The following is a 23,806-nucleotide window of genomic DNA, read 5'->3' as shown; positions in this document are numbered from 1 at the left end:
CCCCTCCCTCTTAGTGCTTTTCAAGTCCATCACTACCTTGGTATATATGTTTGTAGTATGTGGACCCATAAACAAGGTTCTGGACTATTTTACTAAACACCTCAAAGAAATATGGTTCATGGGCTGGAATGCTTGTAGGATATACACCAAAATCTTTGACATTTTTGTCTATGGATTCCAAGTCTTTGAAGCACATGATCTATCATCATACAAACTAAACAGGAAAATTATTGCACAAAACTCATAAAAAAGATCTAGCACTGAATTTTTAGTCACAAAAGTACATTGAATATTCCTGGTTATAAGTCTTGAACTTAAGGAGTACAGTCTGTCGTCAAGATCTAAATCAAAAATCAACCAAATAAAAATTAGCTTGAGGAAAAAGGGCACACTGGACATAGAATCAAATTTGTTATTGATTTTGAAAAATAAAGGAAGGAAAGAGATTTGCTAGGTGTTATATTTGTAATTGCCCTACCTAGACATGTATGTAAATGTGACAACATAGACAAGGCTTGTGATCTCTTACACAAAATGCCTAAACCAAATATTCATCTCTTTTTCAGCTGTGAAATATCATCAATTTTAACAAGGGCTACATTGCAGCGTAGTTCCAGTCATACTTGGCAAGGAAATTTTGTTGAAGGATTGGTTATGCAATTTGTGGTTGTATGGAGTAACTAGGTTATGTAAAAGATACATAAAGTAACTACAATAACTATATCATTTTAGCAATTGCTAATAAAATGATTTTGTTTTAAGAAGAGAAATTAAAAAAAACAAATTAGGCTTGTTTTAAATTGAGTCATTTCTCTACTAAAGGATATGACCCTAAAATATTTACATTGGACTGGAGAAGTATGGCAACCATTAGGAGATATATGTTTTTTTCTTGGCCATAATGCAGTAACAATAGTACCAATGACCGAATTATTTAAATCTTCCAAAATAATCAGCTTCCTGCATGTGCCTTAGGCTCTGCATGCCAACATTAGTGAAGAAAAATTGTCAAAAATCAAATTGTGCTTTTATAAGCTTGAGAAATGCATAGCTAATTAGCTGTATGTTCGGATTTGACTACTAGAGAACATGAAACAAAAAATGAGGGAAAACTTTTAATTATATTCGCAAGATTGCAAACATAAGGCACATGTAATTCTGTGCATTTATTGACTATATACCATTATACATAGTAACAGTAATTTTATAACAAAAGTTCACCTCTAGTACTGGTTGCCTTTCAGTAGAAAAATGATAGCAGTATTTCAATGGTAATTATGCGTGTTCCTACTGCAATAGGGTATGGATGAAGGCCCATAAAGAGTCATAAAGCAATTAGTATAAAAAAATCAGAATTTGGTACATGTTTTAGTTGATACACACCTTACAATACTAATAATAGTCTCCATAGTAGATGCCTCTTGTAGTGCTTCCTTCCATTGAAACCAAATAAGCTTCCTCACAACTCTGTGAGGATTCTTGCACTATTCACCTTAGAACCATCACATTGTCACTAGATAAGTAAAAGTGAAGGAAAATGATTGGTATCATTGAAATATTGGGGTCTTGATGAAAAAAATAGTAATATAAATGTAAATATCTTCTCAAGAGAAAAGGGATGCAGGTAGCCGCAAATGGCCAATTTGAGTTAAGAGTCTTGTGTCATCTAGCCACTAGGATATTTTCCAGACTCATCCTAAGTACTCATAATCGTTGATTGATCCAGATGTATCCATTGGAGAAATGTGGTGTGCAAAGAACTTTGAAGAAACAAATACAAGCCCTTCCCTTCTGACTGCCCAAGAATTAAGAGAATTGGCGTCACACACAACCTCCAAGAATTTTCTCATCTTAATTTGTATGAAATGCCTGAAAATGTTCAAAACCTCTATAAAATCTAACAATGTATGAAATACCTAAAATTGTAATCTAAAAAACCTTGATGAGAAATATGAGGGTTTCGGATTTTTGTAATCCTAGGTTTGATGTTATAAAAAAACTAAACATCTGAATCAACACCTAGGGTCTCCAAATTTAGTCTTTTAAGTACATTCTCTAACTGTTAATAAATTAGAAATTAATCTCATGCTTAATTCACGTTATACATTTTCACTTGAGCCTGTAACACTTTCTTCAAAAAGTATTAATGTTACAAAAGCGTCAATGCCCATGGCAAGCCCTATTTGTGATTCCTAGTGCATCATTTGTGCCATCACCAGTAACAATAAGAATTTAATTGAGAATAAACGTCAAAACCCATTAGCTATAGCAAAAATTATAGATGACCCATATCGTTATTTTTGTCAAGTAGACTAATTAACAACAAAAAATACCATAAAATTTCCTAGGTGGTGTGTGGTTTACCGAAAATGGATGAGAATAAATCCTTAAATCATTGATTTGCAAAAACCCAAATAATACAGAAACATAAATACCTGATTTGCAAACTAGGCAAACAAAGCACTAAATATGAGAAAAAACAAAGCCATTCATGTTTTTTACCCATGGTACCGAGGGCATCAGAGTTTCCGTACAAAGTTGCAGAGGCTGCCTTCCATCCGTCTCTTTCTCCCCCATATATTTCAACGTCTATTATGATGACTATTAACCTTAAACAACACCACCATAGATACAAGATAGGGTAAATAAATACAAGAATCCAAAACATAAAAGAGATTAATCAGAAAAGATTAAGACATAGGTAGCTGCATTTTTATGATGCATATACTGAAAATGTTTGTATACCTCTAGGAACAATTTCTTCACATACCCTAACATGACAATTGGTTCAACATTGTGTCCGTTGACAGGATGGAGTAAAATGAACTAAACCTGTAGAACAAACGGTTCATTTGCCTAAGGAAATAACATTTATGGGAAATGGATTTTGTCAAAAGGTTAGCTGTCCATACAAGGAGGTGACATAGAAGAGGCCAAGCATGCTTGACCTGTCAAGGTATGTGGACTATTTACACAGTACATGCAAAAAATGTGTTTGTACCATAAGCGGTTTTGAATGTAATGCAGAGACAAGTGGAGGGTAATGGCAACAGGGACTGGGACATCATCAGCGATGTCAGAATATGCAGTGCCATGTCCAAAACTGAATACTCCAAGACTTATATTTTCTCGCCCTCCCTTGAGTAGTCGTGCATTCTCTTGTATAGAAAACTGTGAACACCTCTAGAAAAGTCTGTCAGTCCTCTGGAATGCCAATCACAGATGACCAAAACATTTTCTATCTAAAAATGCTCATAAAAAATATGCAACTTCACTTATAGAAGTAGCATATGGAAAGGAAATATTTAAAAAGGGTTGTTCCTGATTGGTTGTTGCAACTTAGTTTAATCACTAGTTAATTCGAACTCCTCCGCTATAGTTTCCTACAAGCAGGAACTAATAAATGACATGCTTTACAATAGGTTTCTGAATCAAATGAAGCAGATCATCAGCTACTTCACTCTTTATCAAAACCTTTAGAAAGCAAGGATGTCAAATGTTGTCGCTGTACAAAATATAGTGGCTTGTCTGAACCATTAGTTGCTTGGAGGACACTCACAGGTGTGCAAGGGGGGTCCTTACCCCATTTAGCTTTAATAAATGATGGTGGAGATAGATAGGTTGAATGTTGGTTCTTTTGACAATTTGTAAGCGATGCCCAACATAGAATAGGAAGCCCTGGGCTTGAGAGGTGTAAAGATGTTTAGGTGATTTAAATGTTTTATTGGTATGTATCCTCTTGATACCTTGATTGATAATGACCTTTTTAGGAAAGAAGGTAAAGAGATATCAACTCTTACTGCCATCAATAGTGGTGTACATTTTCTTTTGCTAATTTTTATAATGTCCTGTTCCAGAATATTCATAAACCCTACAAGTTTTCCTTGAATATATTGACTCATACAATACTTGAATAGTAAGGAATAATAACAACGTGCAAGTATACACCAATATCTAGTTACTGAAACTCTTAAACACTCCCACACACCTGGTGCTTCTGTTGTTTGTTATATTTCTCGATCGTCACCTAGTGTAGACCTCTGCCAAACTTATATCAGTCATATGGAGTGTGATCTCTTTGTCATTCAGGATGATATAGATTTTATTGTCATGTCCTCAATGATTGTGACCATGTTTTGCATCGTCACTGTCCTAGAGTCTTTGATTGTATTGTGTCCTATGGTGTGCTCTTGCTGCTTTAGGACAGTCTTATGCACTGCTCCTATTTCATTTGGGCTTTGTCTATGATAGAACTCATTATTCCCAACTGTTCTATGACATATATAGAATTTATGGACTGTAATACATTATTCCCGACTGTTCTATGACATATATAGATTTTATGGACTGTAATTCCTTTGTATCTACTCTATAGTCACTTCATTCACCTCTACTTGTAGCCTGATCGTTGTCTTAGGTATCTTCTATCCATGATTTGTCTCTATGATAGTTCTTGGTAGCTTGTAAATGACTACCATATTAAGTGCCTTTGTTGTTTTCAATCCCATGTGGTTTAGGCTCTGTCGACCTCCATGATCTCATGCACTGTTTTGATAATTGCCAAACAAATGAACCTTTTGACTGCATTAGTGAATGCTTTATGTTTCTCATGCTCTATTCTTGTGTTTATCATAGTGATGCTCTTTGTTTAGTGAATCCGCTTTGTCTTTATTTTGATTGTTTCAAAACACTGTGAATGGTACTCTGACTCAGATTAAGCCTAGCATTATGTTTGAGATCAAGCCTAATCCATTGCTCTTTGTCTCTGGAGATGCTTCTCACACAAGCTAAGGGAAAATGAATGGTGCAGAGTGTATTTTTGTCTACATTAAGGGATCTCTACAAAAAATGTTTTAGCATATTAAACGGCAAATGAATGGTGTGAAGTTTGTCTGCATTACAAGGCCCTCTAAAAAGACATTTTGCATCTCCATGACCCAGGTGGAAGCTTATCAAAGAACATCTTCTTTCATCCCGTGTCTACCCTTGTCTCCGACTAATACAAGGACTACAAGTATGTATTCATCTTGCCTCTGACCTTAAATGTATCGTTTTCCCCTGGTTTTGGATGTATTTACTTCCACATATTTCATACATGTAGAGTTGGTATTATATTTTTTACTTTTCTATGCCTGTGCTTATCGATTTCAAATTAAATTAGGGAATACGTGATTGGGATCGGGTCCGGGTCATTTTTTTAATTAGATAAATAGGTATAGGGCCATTTGTAATTCTTGTTTACATTAATGCAATGTCAATACCTCATCTATGTACAATCATTTTACATGATTGGGTTTGTACATTACTGTAGCTTCCATTTATTTTTATTAAGGGAAAACAGGTTTTGAGGGGACCAGAAACTCCGTACACCAAGTTTTTAAAGGGACCCAAAACCCCTCAGATTTTGTCACAATCTGGAACCTACAAAGAAACTTATACCGGTAAAATAGGCAAATAAAATCAGCAAACTAAAACAGCAAAACTGGCTAGAACTAGCCAAAAGAAAGCACAACTAAAACCAAACAAAAGCCAACACCAAACCTGCTAGCCTCACAACCTAGAACAATAGATAAAGTCGATAGACTCCCACATCCAAACATTACGAATTTTTTGGGATCCCCTACCCATATTCAGAAAAAATAGGCAGCAAAAGGCTAGCCTGGCCCTTAACCAAAAACAAACACTAGCTAAGCTGGGCCCTTCAAAACTGTTAGCATCCAGCCAAAGATAAGCAAGAGGGTTTTGAAAGGCTCCCCTAACCTTCAAATTGGGTTTTACAATGGCTCCCAAAACCACCAAAAACTAAACCATAACATGGGAGTTTTGAAATGCACCCCTAACCTTAGAAATGGGTTTTGAGGTGGCTCCCAAAACCACAGGCCTGACACCAACACCCTCAAAGCATCTAATAACCGCACCTCCAACAACAAAGTATTTATCCACCTCTATAGGATAGAAATACCCAGGTTGCACTACAACACCCAACTCTACCTCAATAGGAGGGAGGTTAACTCCAAAACCATCCATCTCTGCTGACAGAGAAGGAAGGGCCACCTCAATAAGGCAATCTGAAGAGAACCCAAAATGCAGAGAGAAGGCAGGCCAAGAGATCTTACAAGCAAGAACACAGCTGGACCAAGAAAACAATAGTCTTAGCAAGGGTAGTGTGCCTATTGATAAATATAGAGATCCATTCATAAATAGTCATACGGTATGAGAGCAGCTATACATAATGCCATTGAGACAAAATATCCAAAAGATTAATATATACCTAAGAATAGAGATGAGTAAAGAAAATTGATAGCACAATTAAACTCTATAGGTATCGACTAGATGAATCAATTCCTAAACATATCAAAATTTGTCATTAGATCAGATAAGAGGCTATCCCTAAATTAAGAACTTGTTTTTATTGATGTCTAAAAAGATTGCAACATTAGAGTAAATATGTATGAAGACAAACGCACCAACTAGTTTATGAAAGAGTCATTAATATGCATCATATCAGTTAACGATTCAACAACTGATATGCTGCATATTAATGACTCTTCAAAAACTATCTAATTTTAGGGTCACAGCTGCTCATGAACTAAAAATCCACCTTTGACTTGCCTTCAAACTAATGTTGCATGATGATCAAATGATTGATTAGATTCCAAGATCTCAGATGTCGGGCAAAAAATATTTCATGCTAAGAGAAACTCCCAAATGTTCCAAAAATGAAAGTTTTGGGACGCAAATTGCTGCTAATATATAGGCATATCCATAAAGTATCCTTTTTTAGGTCAAATTTGCTTTTAAGTGTCAAAAATCGCTCTACTATTATCATCAAAATCGCTCTCATCTTTTGAGGTCTGCACCCATTGCACATGACTGTCCTAACTTTATGACAGGGATTTTGCTTTGATAGTGCTGCTATATCTTTGTTCTAGGTCATTTACTTGTCCTTCTTCACTATACTTTCATGATTGGACTGTCTTTGTCTAGCCTTGAGGGCTTTGATTTTCACTATTATGCTCTTTGACTAACCACTGTCCCTCTGCAAGGTTATTGGACCCTTCATGTGACTGCATCTTTATCTTCACAACTATCTTTTGTGTCTTTATAAACTTTTTTAGGCTTTTATGCACTGTGTTCTTTTGATTCAATCATAGTATTTTCTGCAAAGAATGCTTTGATAGGCCTCGTAATTGAATATATTTGCCCTTTTGATGGATTTGCTAATAAACCTTCATTCATTCATTTCTATCTGTGTTGGGGCTACAATGGTTTGTCTCGAATGCTGCTACAATCTTTCATGCAATCATTAATGTCTTCAAGCAGTGACTCTTGCTAGTTGGTTTGGTAGGCTTGTTATCACTTTGTGCATGCATATTAATGTAGGCCAATCTGTTACAATCAACATGAACACCACAAAATCTCCATTGTCTTATTGTTCTCTGACTGGATTCCAACTGAGAGAGTTGAGTGAACAAGTTTCTGCACATGATATTTGCTATCCAAACATACTATTTTATTATGGGTAGCAGAAAATCAGTTTTTAAAAAGTGTTTTCTAATTCATGTATGTGGGTATTCACACAAACAAAGACTTCATTGAGAATGTGTTTTCATAAAAATTACAGAGAGATTTAAGGACTGAGTTTTTCCACAACCTCAAGAAAATATTGGTGGCTTGGAAAAGCATGAACACGTTCATGTTGCATTTGATAGTACTATAAGTTTTATACAGTGTAGTGTGCCCCCAAAAGATTCAATTAGAAAAGGAAAAATAGAGATATTCCAGCTACAACAGATTGCAATCAACACAATAATTGGAGGGTATCTATGATTGGCTTATTGATACAACCAAACTGCACAATCTGCAAATGAAATCGCACTAGCTTTACATTATTCTCTTCAACTTGTAGGCATATGTTTGGAAAGGCTGATGTGAATAAGACTGTCTCTGAAAAGAATATAGTATAATAAATTTATAGAGCGAGTGTTGTTTTGATAATAATTTGCAGCAGGTTCTGTCACTGTCATTAATGTTCTAAGATTTTGTCCAGGATAGTTGATAGATTTATTCTGATAACACTTTGTATATCCTCAATCTAGATGCCTTTTTCATTTTGTTTGATACAACTTATCATTCTGTTGTTCTCCTTTATTTAACCGATGACATATTGTATTAGATTATTGTGATGCTACCATAATCACCATCCTTTAGAATGCTTCATAGATTTTGTAGTAATTTGAGGAGCCCAAAGATCGGAAAACATTGTACAAAATCATATTTTGTTTTGAAATATTGTAGGAAAAACATATTTAATGGTATCTTATAGAAATTAATATAAAATTACTTGGAAATGTGCATTTAAGGAAAGTGTAGTAAGTATAAAACACACGTTAATTTTCATAGATGGAGTAACTCCTATGGTCTTGAAGTTGTTCTGTGACTGTGATTTAGGTCTTTGATGTGTGAGGATGCCTTTTCATTCTTATCAATAATATCAAGCTAAGCAATGAATGACCTAACCCTATGAGGTTTTGATAGGAAACTTTATAATTAGCATAGCAACAATAGGCTTTGTTCTTCCTGACTTTTAATCATAGATTTTAAACTTGAACAAAAGAACCCACTCAGTGAACCCTTTGTCTCCTATTGATGAAAACATATCTTCATAAACAAGAAATAGATGTCTTATGGCTATGGACTGTCATTACAACCCTTTGATGCTGCTACCTTTAGATCTCTGTGTGTACCTCTCTCTCAAGTCCAGCTCACTGTCTTATCACAAATTTACCTTTTGGTTTGTGATCTTACTTGATCATGTATTACAAAAATATCTTTGCTACAAAAATATCATGGCACTATATTTTTGAGTGTTCATTTCATAAATTCATGACTTCATAGTGCACTTTACCATGGCTTGAGACTTTGTGAGATGACAGTGATCTTGCAATGTTCTTTGTCTTGATGGTGACTTCTATGATTTTCTTTAAGTTGCTATGTCATCTTGACATTCTAAAGATGACAGTGAATGAGAATTCATTGTCACTTTAGACCTCCTTTGATATTTTGGCCATTGCACCTTACTATCACTGCTCTTTTGATGTTGGGATCCCTTCATTCACTATATTAGTCAATGTAGTTGTTACCTATTTTTCGCTTTAAAGCTAAAAATAGCCTCTCACAAGGTTTCACGTCTTCATGGTAAAAACAAAGATTTTGAAATGAGAGGACTTAAAATTTTTAAGGGATTTAATTTAAAATCAAGCATCTTTAAATCATTAAAGATGGACTACAATAATTTAATTAATATTTTCACGGTCAAAATCTTTCAAAAAGGGCTTTAAATCTGCTCTCAATATCCCACGTTGAAAATTTTACTCAAGTGGAGACCATGCATGATTAGAGGAAAAGATTTAAAAGTATTGAAGGAAAAAAGAAAAGAAAATCTCCACGCTGCATGAGATGAGAGGGAAAAGTAAAAGTTGAGAGAGCCTTTTTCAACGTTGATTTAGGGTTCTCTTTTAGCTCATTGAAAGTTTTGTTACAGTTTCATGCCTTCGCCATGAAAATGAGATCCTTCCCATGCAAGGTCTTGTGTACAGATGCTACCCAATCCTTAAGGAAGTCCTCGCATGTGGCAGTACAGAGCAGCCAAGTAGCAGTTAAGGAGGAAAGTGAAATAGCCACATGTTAGAAGGGAGATTTGTATTCAATCATTTTTAGCTTGATCGGCTTTTCAAAGAGCTAAGAGTCAGTTAAGTATCATTGAGAAGGCGCAGGTCCATGTTAGAAGTGATGCTTTTATTTAGACCATAGAATGCTCATGCATTGCATCACCAAAAGATAAGTCCATTTCCTCTTTATTAAATATATTATTTCATTTCAAAGAGAAAAGTATCTTCATGCATAAGAGATAAGATCTTTTAGGTTTTTGGTAAACCAATGTTTGATGAGTTATGAGTTACGATCTTCTTCTAATATTTTAAAGCTATATAGTAGTCCATCAGAAGTTCCATGATGACACCGAACATCAAAGATTTAGGGATCAAGACATAGTTCTAGCCCATGCATCAATCAAAGAGCATATAATAAGAACAATTTCAGTCTTTATTTCTAAAGCAGTGAATATGGACAAAATACAGTCCTCATGGAAGAATGCAGCCACAAAGGCACTAATATCAACTCCATAACAAATTGATACAACCCCATAGTAAAATCAATGATAATGAAGACCTACAAGAGTTCCCTATATAAAGATAAGAAGGCAATAATGTATAAAAGAAAATACAACCTAATGTATATCATGGATGAAATGCATAATTACTGCAAATGATGAGACACAAGCTGGAATACAATGAGTAGCCATTGAAGAAGTTCTATCCTATCACAGTCTTAGAAAAGTCAAGCCAAAGCAGAGAATGATTTTTTAGAAGAATCAAAATAGTAAATGTAATGGCATGAGTCAAAGCTCACTCTTCCAAGGCATAAATATAAGAAGCATCAAAAGACCAGAACCTAAGGACAAAAAGTCAGAAAAAAAGAAGCAATCACTGTAACAGGAAACAATGATAATCACATGATTTTTTTTAAAAAGACAAACCCTAGCAAAGGGATATATTGTGAAGAAACATATTCAAGGATAAAAGGGAATCAAACAAACTCACAGTGAGGAGCAAAGTCCCTGTGGAATGCATTCATGAAGAACAGTGATTAGAATGATAGTGAATCGTGAAAGATCATAATCTTAATACAATCTTAAAAAGATCACCAGTCACAAGGGTTTGAAGAGTACTGTCAAAGCAGTCACCAAAGGCACCTATCATGCAAATACAGTCCCAAGGATAGATGAGCGAGTCTTAGCATTTTTCTGAGGCAGATGTATTAGTGTCCCTGTCAAGTTAATGACAGCCATTGAAGGACAAAATAACAGTGATTTTACTACCATACAAAACAAACAAAGTACTCAACAGTTCACAATGAACACACTCTAAAGCCAATGGATCTATCAACAGACGTTTATGAAGATATCCAAGATCACAAGACAATCTTGAAGCCAAATCACAGTTAGAAACACATATACTATCAAATAAATGTATATGATAGTCATGGATCAACCTCAAAAATAGTGAGCAGTACCAAAACACCTTGAAAGCAGCCAAGAGATATAGATGGACAGTGATTTCAAGAGTAAATACACAGGAACAGTGAAGGGGCAGATTAGAGACAAAGATTGATTTCATATAGCACCAAGGTCACAATGAGAAGCAATGCAAGCCCCTACCCTAAAGATGCAAAGGAAGGTTTACATTGCAGGTTACATTTCACAAGAACCATTCCCCAAGAGCAAAGTAATCATCCAAGGGATCCTAGTTAAAAAGAGCTTTGAGTAGATGTCATGTTCCCTTAGTGTAACGGAGCAAAGCATGGAAGTTGAAACAATAAACTTTAAGAAATAGTAGGGTCTCAAGAAAAGAATACAATCAACACTTCAAAAATACAGTTAGTCCAGGTACAAAAGACAGTAAATGCAGAGCTACAACAAACCACAGAGCAATTGTGATATGATTAATGAATCAAGAGATAAAGGCTCATTACAAGCAATATCTCAACACATAAATGCAAGCATGGAGATAGGAATGATAGTTACTCAAAAGAAGAGTTGAAGTATCTATCCTCAACAGACAAATATACAGTCTAAGCATCTTATGACAATCCAGGAGATTAAAGGTGTCATAATAGTGAATTATAGGATAAAAGAAAAGAACAAATTTATTGCAACCAAAGTGCAGTCAATTCACAGTGACCATATATGACAACAGTGAAGGTGCATGCATTAAACAAAAACGCTCTCATATAGAACAGTGAACTATAGCAGTCACAAGAATGTGTAAATGTCCAACACATATCATAGTCACAAAGTCTTAGGCCTATAAGAAAATATAGAGCAATATAGTAACACAGTAAGCATTGTAAGAACAGTGAAGAAATGGGAAAAGCGTGCAACATAGAGAGTCAAACCAATTGAAGAGTGCAACCTAAAAATAGTATTGACCATCAAAGTCACAACAATAACATAAGAATTTGCACAAAAAGATCACTGTCAAAAGGGTATTCAACAGTCCCCTGAGAAAATAAGTGAGGTAATCATATTACATCAAAATATGATGATAGTGGCAATCTTTGACAAGGAAGGTAAATATACAAAGCACCATTGCTCCAAAAATAGTTGTTTTGGCAGTTCAACTGTTTGCCTATGAAATAAGAATGTAATCTTCATTTTCAAATCAAAATTAAAAGAAATCTGACTAAAAATATGGCTTACTTCTTGAGTACTTATATATTTTCTTATCAATCTCTTTTCATTATCCTTGAATATTTTTCCATATGTATTTGACTGCTATCTCTTTGAGCTCTATGTTCAATCTTGCCTCATTGATCTGTGCATAGATCTGCCCCTCAATGATCTTGAAAGATTTGTTGATCCTTAAAGCCTTGAGTTTGTTCCATATGATTTTGACTTCTATCTTTGAGTCCTTGCTGTATATTTCAATGTTTATCTCTGTGAGGTATGTGGTTTGCTCACTGTTTTGACTGTCAAAAGGGCCTGAAGACTGCATTCTCTTGAATATTCGTGTAAAGATTGTAGAAGACTCTTGATTGACTGCCTTTACTATACTATCTTTTTCCTTTGCTGACAATCACAGGGCTTCTCCTTAATGAGTGATCTCTATGCCTATTGTGACTTTCCATCATAATGAATTTTCCTTTAAGCCTTTAGACTGTCTTTATTGGTGTATATAGAAGCCCTATCACTATGCTTTCTAATGATTTTAACTACTGCACTACCACTATGAGAACTGTACTTGAAGACTCAATGTCTTAAACTTGTCATCTTCATTGTGTCCTTATTGCTCATTTGTAAAGGCTTGTTCTCTTTTTTGTATCTTTGGCTCTCATCTCCAATAACATTATGATTGTCTTATCACTTTAATGCTGCAACTCTAATATTTGCCTATAATGTTCATCTTCTTAGTTTCTCTTCTAAACTATGGTTTGCTACATCTTCACTCTTTAAGCTCCAAAATTCCCCAAGCTTTGTGTATTGCTGCCATCAAGTTTAGGACTGTCATAAAGGGCTTCTGAAATCTAAAAATTAATGTCTTAAGGGCTTCTGTCAAATCTGAAAATCACTATGTATGGGCTGCTTTCAAATCTGAAAATCACTAAATCTGAAAATGATCTTTTTGCTACTCTTTTGATATTCATCACTATATCTGAAAATGATCTTTTTGTTGCTCTTTTGGTGTCCGTTGGGATTTCTTTATTGTGTACTTGAAAGCTCAGTATTCCTCACACTTTTCATATGCTGCAACTAATCTTTCTTAGTTGTTGTGTTCTTATTTATGCTCTTAAAGCCCATTTGTGCCAAAACTGTATTTTCTTTATTTTCACCTCTAACTTGTCATTGACTATCCTTAAATGGCTACATCTAATATATTCTTGCTGCCCCTTGGTTGTAGGTTATCATTCATAATGGCTATATTCATTCATTTTTCTTACCCTTGCTTTAGAAACCCTTTTCCATTGTTCTTGTTAAGAGATTTCTTGCATCTCTATGGCTTGGGTTATAACATTCTCATGTCATTGATAGAGAAACATAATGAACAAATAGGCTATCTGGTGTAGGGTACCTATCACTCCATGCAAATTTTGGTTTGTTCTTAAGTCTTTTATGTTGTCTTTCATGTTGTAATAAGTAGACCAACTATTTGGGACTTAATGAAGTCATGGTTGAGTTGTCCAAGCTTTTGTTGTGTTCAAGATGTTGATATCCTAGAAAGATGTAATGCTGATGTTGTTCATAGGTGCACATAGAGTCATCATGTAATAAGGGTGTAATTCATTGTTTTAGATCTCCTAGAATGCATAGAGAGCCTTTGGAGCCTTGGAGTACACTTGAGTGCAAGGTTGCATCCTAAGGATCAAAAAGATGTAAAATCCTAAGCAACATTTGCAACATTGCAAAAAGTTGCACCTTATGTTGTTGGCAGTGAAGAATTTGGTTCTAACCAACTGAATAATGATGTTAAAAGCCAAAGACAACATCATTGTACAGTTTGGAAGAGTTTGGAATGCAGAGAAAGTTTTGTTTGTAAGCAAAAAAACCTTGTTTTTGTTGTGTTGTATGGTCCAATACAGACTTGTCAAAGGAATCTACCTACAGGGCATGAAGGACTGGTGAATCTACTTTCCATCAAGGTAGATTTCAAGGTTTGATTATGTCTGGTTGCAGAGATTCAAACCATTCTTTGTGAACTAGGTACAAAACCCTTCTAGGCTAGGGTTTAAGCAATAAATGGCTCTAACATAAGCACCCACTGATGGCACTGGTTGAAATCCAATGGAATGATAGGTTAGGGTTTGTAAATATGTTTAGTGTATTTTTTTTGGATTTGCAGACCTTTTTGGTGGTTTTACAATGATACCCTAGGCTCACAGCTAGGAGTTGGTGAGACTAGGACAACAAAAGATGTGCGTTTTCAGAGCACACATGGATTGGTAGAGAAAAAGTTGATACATGTTTGGAGACCCCATTTAATACCCTTTAAGAATACATGATTATTTTGTGCAGAGGTTTTGACTGGTGAAGCTTTCTAAGGCCAAGTTTGCAAGTCACCCAGGTAGTCCTAAAACCCTTAAAAATAGGATAGTTCTAGAAACCCCATGTGTATAGAGAACCCAGATGCCATTTTGCAATATTGTATGTAACTAGGAAAAGGGTACTCATAAATGTAATTTTTGGGGGGCTTTGTGTGGGTAGATGTGAACTTAAGCCCTGGAAATAGTAAAAGGAGGCCTAATTGAATTAGGTCTGTTTGGAGCCCGGTATAGACAAAGTGAGCTTGAGAAGGCTTGGCAATGGGTTTAAAGATGATCAAAATCTTAGACGACACCATAGACACTATGTCAACTTCATTTACACTCATGGAACAAGTTTGTGATTGAAGATCCTTTGCAAAGGTTGTTGGAGCGTTGGGAAGGTGTGATAGAGATTGAGGTGGAATCCTCAATAGGAAGCGTTGTTGTAAAACATTTGTGGCTATACCTTGGAGGCAAGCCAAAGTGGATTAGGCCTTGGAGGTCTAACTAGCATAACCCTTACCAACTACCATTGGATGGGCTTGAGGAGTTAGAAGGCTGGAGAGAACAAGAAAGACAACTAGTGACTGAGAGCAACTCCAAGAGTCTCTGCATCAGAGTGGTATCAGAGCCACCCTTTGAAACATTGGTTTATGTCAGACTGTGAGGAATCGAAAGCAAGTTAAATGCCTAAGGCAATGACTCAAGAAGCCATTCGACAGATGGTGACAGAGATGTTAGAAGAATTGAAGGCTCGAGAAGAAAATAAAGGGACCAAAGATACTAAGAAGGAAAAGGAGAAGGTTAATACAGAATGGGGAGATGAGACAGATGAAGAAGTGGAAGATGAGGAGGACCAAACAACAGCGGAAATTCCTCACGACCAAAAACTATTCTTGGATGCAGTCAAATCTGTCTCCAAGGATAATTTGGATGGATTACTCACCTATGGAGGAAATCTCAATGGAGAGGAGTTATTAGATTGGATAGAAGCACTGGATAATCATTTTGATTATAAGGAGGTAGCAGAGGAGAAAAGAGTAAATGTAGCCAAGTCAAGATTGAGGGGATCAGCCCTAGTTTGGTGGAACATGATGAAAGAAGAAAGGGTACAAGTAGGTAAGAAAAAGATAACTTCATGGGAGCGTATGAAGATAAGGATTAAAGCTCAATTACTACCAAGGGATTATGAAGTTCAAATCCACAAAAGACTGCAAAATTTGAAACAAAGGGTATTAGATGTCAATGCATACACTGAGGAATTCCACAAATTAAGTTTGAGGGCTAGGAAACATGAGAATGAAGTGGAGAAATTGGCCAGATATATGAATGGTCTTAGGAAAAACATACAAGATGAAATAAGCATCCTCACACCAGACACTGTTCACAAGTGTTTTCAGTTGGCATTAAGGGCAGAGGAAAATATCAAAAGGAGAAGTGAGAAAAATCAAAAGCATAGAGGTGGTAAGAACTTCAGGGGCAGAGGAAGCTTTGGCAGAGGGAAGAGTTCTTCAAGAAATGAAGAGCATCAAAACCAAGAAGGAAGTGGGGACTCTCGAAGAGGGACATATAGAGGATCTTTTAGAGGCAAGTTTGGAAGCTCGGGGAGAGGAAATACAGTCTTTACTGGTAGGTGTTACCACTGTAACCAAGTTGGACATACCATGAGCAGATGCCCAGGAAAATCCTCAAGTTCATACATGAATGAGAGGACTCATTTAGTGCAAGAGGAGGACACTCAAAGTGTGACCTCTCCAATTAGCAAGCCAGGGCCAGTGACAAATGGGGAAAATTTGATGATGAGAAGAACAATGTTAAAGATACCCCAAGCTCAAGACCCACCATAGAGGAAAAGTCTATTTAGGACCACTTGTAAGTCACATGGAAAAATTTGTAAGGTGATTGTGGATTCAGGTTCCACAAAGAATATTGTCTTAGTTGAAATGGTGGATAAGCTCAAACTGAAAAGATTGCCTCATCTCATTTCCTATAAGGTATCATGGCTCAACTGGGGTCAACATGTCTTAGTTGATGAACAAGCATGGGTGGACTTTGAAATTGGTGAATACAAAGACAAACTTCTATGTGACATATTGCCTATGGATGCCTGTCATTTGCTCTTGGGTTGTCCATGGCAATATGATGTGAAAGCCTATCATGATGGAGAAAAGAATAGTTATCTCATCACCAAGAATGATAAGAAGTATCAAATGGATCCATTACCTGATCCAAAGGAGGAAAAAAAAGTAGGGTCAAGTGTTATGTTGATGAGTGGCAAAGAGTTTCTTAAAGTGTTAAAACAAGAAGGTAATAAGGTCCATGCTATAGTGCTAAAGCCTAAAGATGAAGCTAAGGAAGATCCAATGAGTGAAGTAACTCAAGAAGTGCAAGGTTTATTAAAGCAATATGCAGAGGTTATAGGAGATTATATGCTTACTTCTTTGCCTCCAATGAGGGATGTTAATCACCAAATAGACTTGATACCAGGGGCAAATCTACCTAACAAATCTGCCTATAAAATGACACCTAGCCAAAATGAGGAGATTGCCAAATAAGTGCAAGAACTCTTAGACAAAGCGTTTATTAAAAAGATTTTGAGTCCCTGTGTTGTTCCCACTATTCTAGTGCCTAAAAAGGGAGGAAAATAGAGGATGTGCACTGACTCAAGAGCAATTAATAAGATCACCATAAGATACCGGTTTCCCATGCCAAGGATAGAGGACCTATTGGACAATCTAGGTGGAGCATGCTACTTCTCAAACGTGGACTTGAAGTCTGGTTATCATCAGATAAGAATCAAACCTGGAGATGAATGGAAGACAACATTTAGAACCAATGTAGGCCTATATGAGTGGTTGGTGATGCCTTTTGGCCTCACCAATGCACCTAGTACCTTTCAAAGGCTCATGAATGAAGTCTTAGTTGAGTTTATTGGCAAGTTTGTTATTGTGTATCTTTATGACATTTGGTCTTCAGCAGGTCCAAGGAGGAACACCTTAAGCATGTGGAGATGGTCTTGAAGAAGTTGAAGGAGGCTCAACTCAAAATCAACCTTGAAAAATGTGAGTTCTTGACAACAGAGTTAGATTACCTTGGTTTTGTCATTTCACAAGGTTGTTTAAAGATGGATCCAAGTAAAGTAGAGGAAATACTTAATTGGCCTGCACCTAAGTGCATAAGTGATGTTAGAAGTTTTCATGAAATGACATATTTTTATAGGAAGTTTGTGAGAAACTTTAGCCATGTTTGTGCTCCCATCCTTAACACCATTAAATGAGGGATTAAATGTCAATTTAAGTGGATAGAGGAAGCCAATAAGGGATTTGAATTGTTGAAAGCTAAGATAGCAAAGTTACCAACCCTTAGATTGCCTGATTTAAGTCAGTTGTTTACAGTAGTGTGTGATGCTAGCCAAAGGGCAATAGGGGTTGTTATGAGTCAAGAAGATCATCCTATAGCATTCTTTTCAGAGAAATTGAGTGAAGCCAAGCAAAGATACTCCACATATGATTTGGAGATGTATGCCATGGTGCAAGCATTGAAGAAGTGGCATCATTACTTGCTACCCAAAGAGTTTGTAGTTTATACCGACAACCATGCCCTTAGTTTCCTTAATGGGCAAGAGAAATTAAATCAAAGACACCTAAAGTGGGTTGAATACTTACAATCCTACACCTTCACTATCAAGCACAAAAAGGGTACTACAAACAAGGTAGCTGATGCATTAAGTAGGAGAGTCATGACTATGCAGGAGATACAATTGCAAAGTGTGGGATTGAATGAGTTAAAAGACCTCTACAAGGAATGAGTTAAAAGACCTCTACAAGGATGATAAAGACTTTGCTGAGATATATGTTGTTTTCTCTTTATTTTCTAACACCTCACATGTTTCTTATTCATATTATATGATACAAGAGGGTTTTCTGATCAAAGGACGCCTTCTTTGCATTCCCCAATGTTCTATGAGACAAAACATTATTCAAGAAAAGCAACAAGGAGGTCTAGCAGGTCATTTTGGCATAGATAAAACTATGGAGCAAGTTAGTAGGTTTTACCATTGGCCCAAGTTGCAATCAGAAGTGAGAAGGTTTGTAGAACAATGTGCAATTTGCCAAAGAGAAAAAAGTTCATCAAGTAATGCAAGTCTGTACCAACCTTTGGTCATACCTCAGAGGCCTTGGGAATGTTTAAGCATGGATTTTGTGTTAGGCTTACCAAGAACTCCAAGGGGATTTGACAGTGTGTATGTAGTGGTTTATAGGTTCAGCAAGATGGCACATTTTATACATTGCAAAAGCACTAATGATGCCACCTACATTGCAGGACTCTTCTTCAAAGAGATAGTTAGAATTCATGGCCTTCCAATCAACATAGTCAGTGACAGAGATGTAAAGTTCTTAAGCCACTTTTGGAGAACACTTTGGAGGAAGTTGGGCACAAAATTATCTTTTTCATCTGCCTACCATCCTCAATCAGATGGTCAGACAGAGGTAGTAAATAGATCCTTGGGTAATCTACTAAGATGCCTCACCAAACAGCATGGGCAGACTTGGGATTTGGTAATTGGCTAGGCAGACTATGCATACAATGATTCAGTTAACCGAAGTACAGGTAAAATTCCCTTTAAAATATTGTATGGTTTTCATCCTAGGGGCATACTAGAGCTCAGGGATCTCAGTTCTATGACACCTAAGAGTGCACAAGGTGAGAATTTTGCAGAAGGAATCAAATAAGTGCATGATAAGGTAAGACAGACCTTACAACAAAAGTCTGAGCAGTATAAGATGAATGCTAATAAAACAAGAAGGAATGTGCAATTTAAGATTGGAGATTTGGTCCTAGCATACCTAAGGAAAGAGAGACTTCCAAAAGGGCAGCCTACTAAGCTATTGATGAAGAAGATTGGGCCTCTCAAGGTGGTGCATAAATACGGTCAAAATGCATATGAAGTTGAACTCCCTCCCACCTTGGGTATTTCTCCTATCTTTAATGTGTGTGATCTCTATCCATACAAGGGAGAATTACAAACACATCAGTTGGACACTTCATCACATGGTACTAAAGATTGGGTGAGAGATTTGCCACCAAGCCAACTAGTCAAGTTGGAAAGTATCTTGGACACCAAGGTAATAAAGAAGACAAGGAAAGGGGTATACAAGCATTATCTTGTAAAGTGGGAAGGGTTACCTGAATCAGATGTTATGTGGATGTCAGAATCAGATATACTTCAGCATGGTGTGGAAATTGCAGACCTCTTAACTCAAGGGACTTGAGTTCTTTGTCCCAGGGGAGTATGGTGCAGGGCACCTATCACTCCATGGAAATTTTAGTTTGTTCTTAATTCTTTTATGTTTTCTTTCATGTTGTAATAAGTGGACCAACCATTTGGGACTTAATGAAGTCATGGTTGAGTTGTCCAAGCTTTTGTTGTGTTCAGGATGTTGATATCCTAGAAAGATGTAATGTTGATGTTGTTCATAGGTGCACATAGAGTCATCATGTAATAAGGTTGTAATGCATTGTTTTAGGTCTCTTATAATGTATAGAGGGCCTTTGGAGCCTTGGAGTGCACTTGAGTGCAAGGTTGCATCCTAAGAATAAAAAAGATGTAAAATGCTAAGCAACATTTGCAACATTGCAAAAAGTTGCACTTTATGTTGTTGGTGGTGAAGAAGTTGGTTCTAACCAACTAAATCATGATGCTAAAATCCAAAGACATCATCATTGTATAGGTTGGAAGAGTTTGGAATGCAGAGCAAGTTTTGTTTGTAAGCAAAAAACCTTGTTTTTACACCGCTTCTACTATTTTTCCTTGTTTTTGTTGTGTTGTACAGTCCAGTACGGACTTGTTAGAGGAACCTACCTATAGGGTATGAAGTAATAGTGAATCTACTTTCCATCAAGGTAGATTTAAAGGTTTGATTATGTCTGGTTGCAGAGATTCAAACCATTCTCTGCGAACTAGGTACACAACCCTTGTAGGCTAGGGTTTAAGCAATAAATGGCTCTAACCTGAGCACCCACTGATGGCACCGGTTGAAATCTAGTGGAATGATAGGTTAGGGTCTGTACATATGTTTAGTATAGGTTTTTTGGCTTTGTAGACCTTTTTGGTGGTTTTACAATGATACCCTAGGCTCACAACTAGGAGTTGGTGAGACTAGGACAACATAAGATGTGCATTTTCAGAGCACACATGGATTGGTAGAGAAAAAATTGATACATGTTTGGAGATACCATTGAATAAAATTTAAGAATCCATGATTATTTTGTGCAGAGGTTTTGACTGGTGAAGCTTTCTAAGGCCAAGTTTGCAAGTCACCCGGGTAGCCCTAAAACCCTTAAAAATAGGACAGTTCTAGAAACCCCATGTGTATGGAGAACCCAGATGTCATTTTTCAAGAGTGTATGTAACTAGGAAAAGGGTACTCATAAATGTAATTTTTGGGGGGCCTTGTGTGGGTAGATGTGAACTTCAGCCTTGAAAACAGTAAAAGGAGGCCTAATTGAATTAGGTTTGTTTGGAGCTCAGTATAGACAAAGTGGGCTTGAGAAGGCTTGAAAATGGATTTAAAGGTGATCAAACCCTTAGAAGACACAAAAACCACTGTGTCAAATTCATTTACACTCATGGAACAAGTTTGTGATTGAAGATCCTTTGCAGAGGTTGTTGGAGCATTGGGAAGGTGTGATAGAGATTGAGGTGGAATCCTCAATAGGAAGCATTGTTGTAAAAAAAAAGTGGCTATACCTTGGAGGCAAGCCAAAGTGGATTAGGACTTGGAGGTATAACTAGCATAAACCTTACCAAGTACCATTGGATGGGCTTGAGGAGTTAGAAGGTTGGAGAGAACAAGAAAGACAACTAGGTGACTGAGAGCAACTCCAAGAATCTTTGCATCACTATCCTATGGTCTTTTACTATCATAAGCATTCATTGTCTACTATGTTCGCTATATGTGTAACAACTACCCGATAAACACTAACAATAATACTATAACAAGTTACCATATCAAATAACATTACTCATTAGAAAATCACATTGATACAAAATTTTCCACTAGCTAATTTTACATGAGTGAACATGCTATTTGTAAAAAAGGGAATGATCAATTGGCTTATTTTAGAAAGTTTTTCTTGTAAAATCTATTTGAAATCATTTAGTACAAAGGTTCATTCATTTTAGTTTCTTTAAATTGTGGGCAGTTATGTTCATCTATGTAGTTAAAAAAAATGAAAGTTGTTTATGTAATACATGTTTACATTTTGTAAGACCCACAAATTGTTACAAATTTGAATAATTCTCAAGGTTATTGTTTCTCATATGATTTTAATTTGAATTTGCAACTCTGCGGATGATTTGATATGATACGCCTGGAGTGATACAAAAGAAAGTGCACAAGTTAGGTTCGATGATGATGATGAATGTGCATATGGCAACCATAGGTGGAGAATGTGTTTTGATAGTTGTTGATGCTTGCGAGATTCCGGAAAAGGTATGCTTTTTTTGTATATCATTAATTCTTTTCTTAATTAGAAGCATTCGTTGGCTCTCATTTTTCCTCCAATATCAAGTATACTACCAATAAGAATATCCTTACCCTTCTATTCTATCTTTCAGGGTACAGGAGCAACATGAAGAATATGAGATGCTTCTTGTTTGGTTGAATATTTTCTATCTTTCAGGCTACATGAGAAACATGAAGAATATAGGATGCTTCTTGTTTGGTTGAAAAACATTGTTGGGCAATTGCATCTACAAGTGGTCATTCTAGATATGGCATGCTGAAAAACACTACAACTCCAACATGTTGAAAATTAAATATTTCCTTCTGGTTGTTTTCATAAAAATATGCAGTTATAAGATTTGAAATCTTATAACTTGATTTATATATACATATTTGCATTATATATTTTTTATTGCAAATTACCTTGTTTGTCATGATGTTCAATCAATCTTTTAATTCTAACATGTAGCTTGTTCGTATATGTAATATTTTTATTTGCTTTTATGATCTAGTTTGAGTTTAATGTTATATTATTTTTGCATTATAAAATGGTTAAATATACTACCAATAAATAAAATTGATTAAATATACTACTAATGGATGTAAATATATGACTAAAATAAGGACTAAAGATATGACTAAAATAATGACTATGATGACTAAATAAATGACCATTTAACAACAATCAATGATTAAATTAATGACTCAATATATAACTAAATTAATGAATAAATATATGACTAAATAAATCACTAATATGACTAAATAAATGACTAGAGAACAACAATCAATGACTAAATTAATGATTAAATATATGACTAAATTAGTGACTAAATATATGACTAAATTAGTGACTATCATGACTAAATAAATGACTAGATAACAACAATCAATGACTAAATTAATGATTAAATATATGACTAAATTAGTGACTAAATATATGACTAAATTAGTGACTATCATGACTAAATAAATGACCAGATAACAACAATCAATGACTAAATTAGTGATTAAATATATGACTAAATTAGTGACTAAATATATGACTAAATCAATGACCAAATTGATGACCAAATCAATGACCAAATCAATGACCAAATTGATGACCAAATTGATCAATCAAAACAACTAGTGGTCACATGACCAAATTGATTTATGACTGGCAATAAACTACCAGTGGTCACGTGATCAAATTTAGTCATTTATCTATAATTTTTGGTACTTTTTTTAGTCATATATTGTTGTTTTTGTACTAGTGCTAGTGCACCAAAGTTCAAACTCGCATTTAGGTGGGAATGTCTGGCTATAAGAATGCAAACCAAAGATGGAGATTGGTTTTGTTGAATGAGTGAGTAAAGCCGGTGAAGGGAGTAGAAACCAAAGAGTTAACCAGTCAAGTGATCAACGACAATCACATAAGAGACTGAGTGTGTGAGAGAGAACCAGTTAGAAGAGTTCAACCGGCGAGGGTGAGGTAACCGGTAAACTGTCATTAAGTCAGACAGTGAAGTGCACCGGTAGTGACTAAACCGGTAGAGAAGATTGCAGAGAAGAGAAGAGTAGACTCAGAATCTATGAAGAGCTGGTAAGCTAAGAAGCAGTAGTGATCAGATAGAAAAGTACTAACAAAGTGAAGAAGACCAGTGGTGGTTAGTAGCAAT

The 23,806-nt window shown here is 35.8% G+C and overlaps 2 long non-coding RNA genes across 2 annotated transcripts in view; one reads left to right on the top strand and one right to left on the bottom strand.

The window, feature by feature from the left end:
- The window catches only part of LOC131031184 (uncharacterized), a 58,128-nt gene extending 55,102 nt beyond the window's left edge, over positions 1-3,026 (bottom strand). Inside the window, exons 1-2 of the long non-coding RNA XR_009102987.1 lie at positions 2,746-3,026; positions 2,503-2,609 (exon numbers count right to left, since the gene is read on the bottom strand). This is a non-coding gene — a long non-coding RNA (uncharacterized LOC131031184). The remainder of the gene's footprint in view (positions 1-2,502; positions 2,610-2,745) is intronic.
- Positions 3,027-3,384: 358 nt separating this feature from the next.
- LOC131031179 (uncharacterized) lies at positions 3,385-22,445 on the top strand. Its single transcript, XR_009102986.1, has 4 exons — positions 3,385-3,561; positions 4,942-5,014; positions 22,029-22,133; positions 22,259-22,445. It is a non-coding gene; the product is annotated as an uncharacterized LOC131031179 (long non-coding RNA).
- Positions 22,446-23,806: the final 1,361 nt, after the last annotated feature.

Source organism: Cryptomeria japonica, chromosome 8 (assembly GCF_030272615.1).
Source record: "Cryptomeria japonica chromosome 8, Sugi_1.0, whole genome shotgun sequence".
Lineage (NCBI taxonomy): Eukaryota > Viridiplantae > Streptophyta > Pinopsida > Cupressales > Cupressaceae > Cryptomeria > Cryptomeria japonica.
This window is presented reverse-complemented; position numbering and strand designations above follow the sequence as displayed.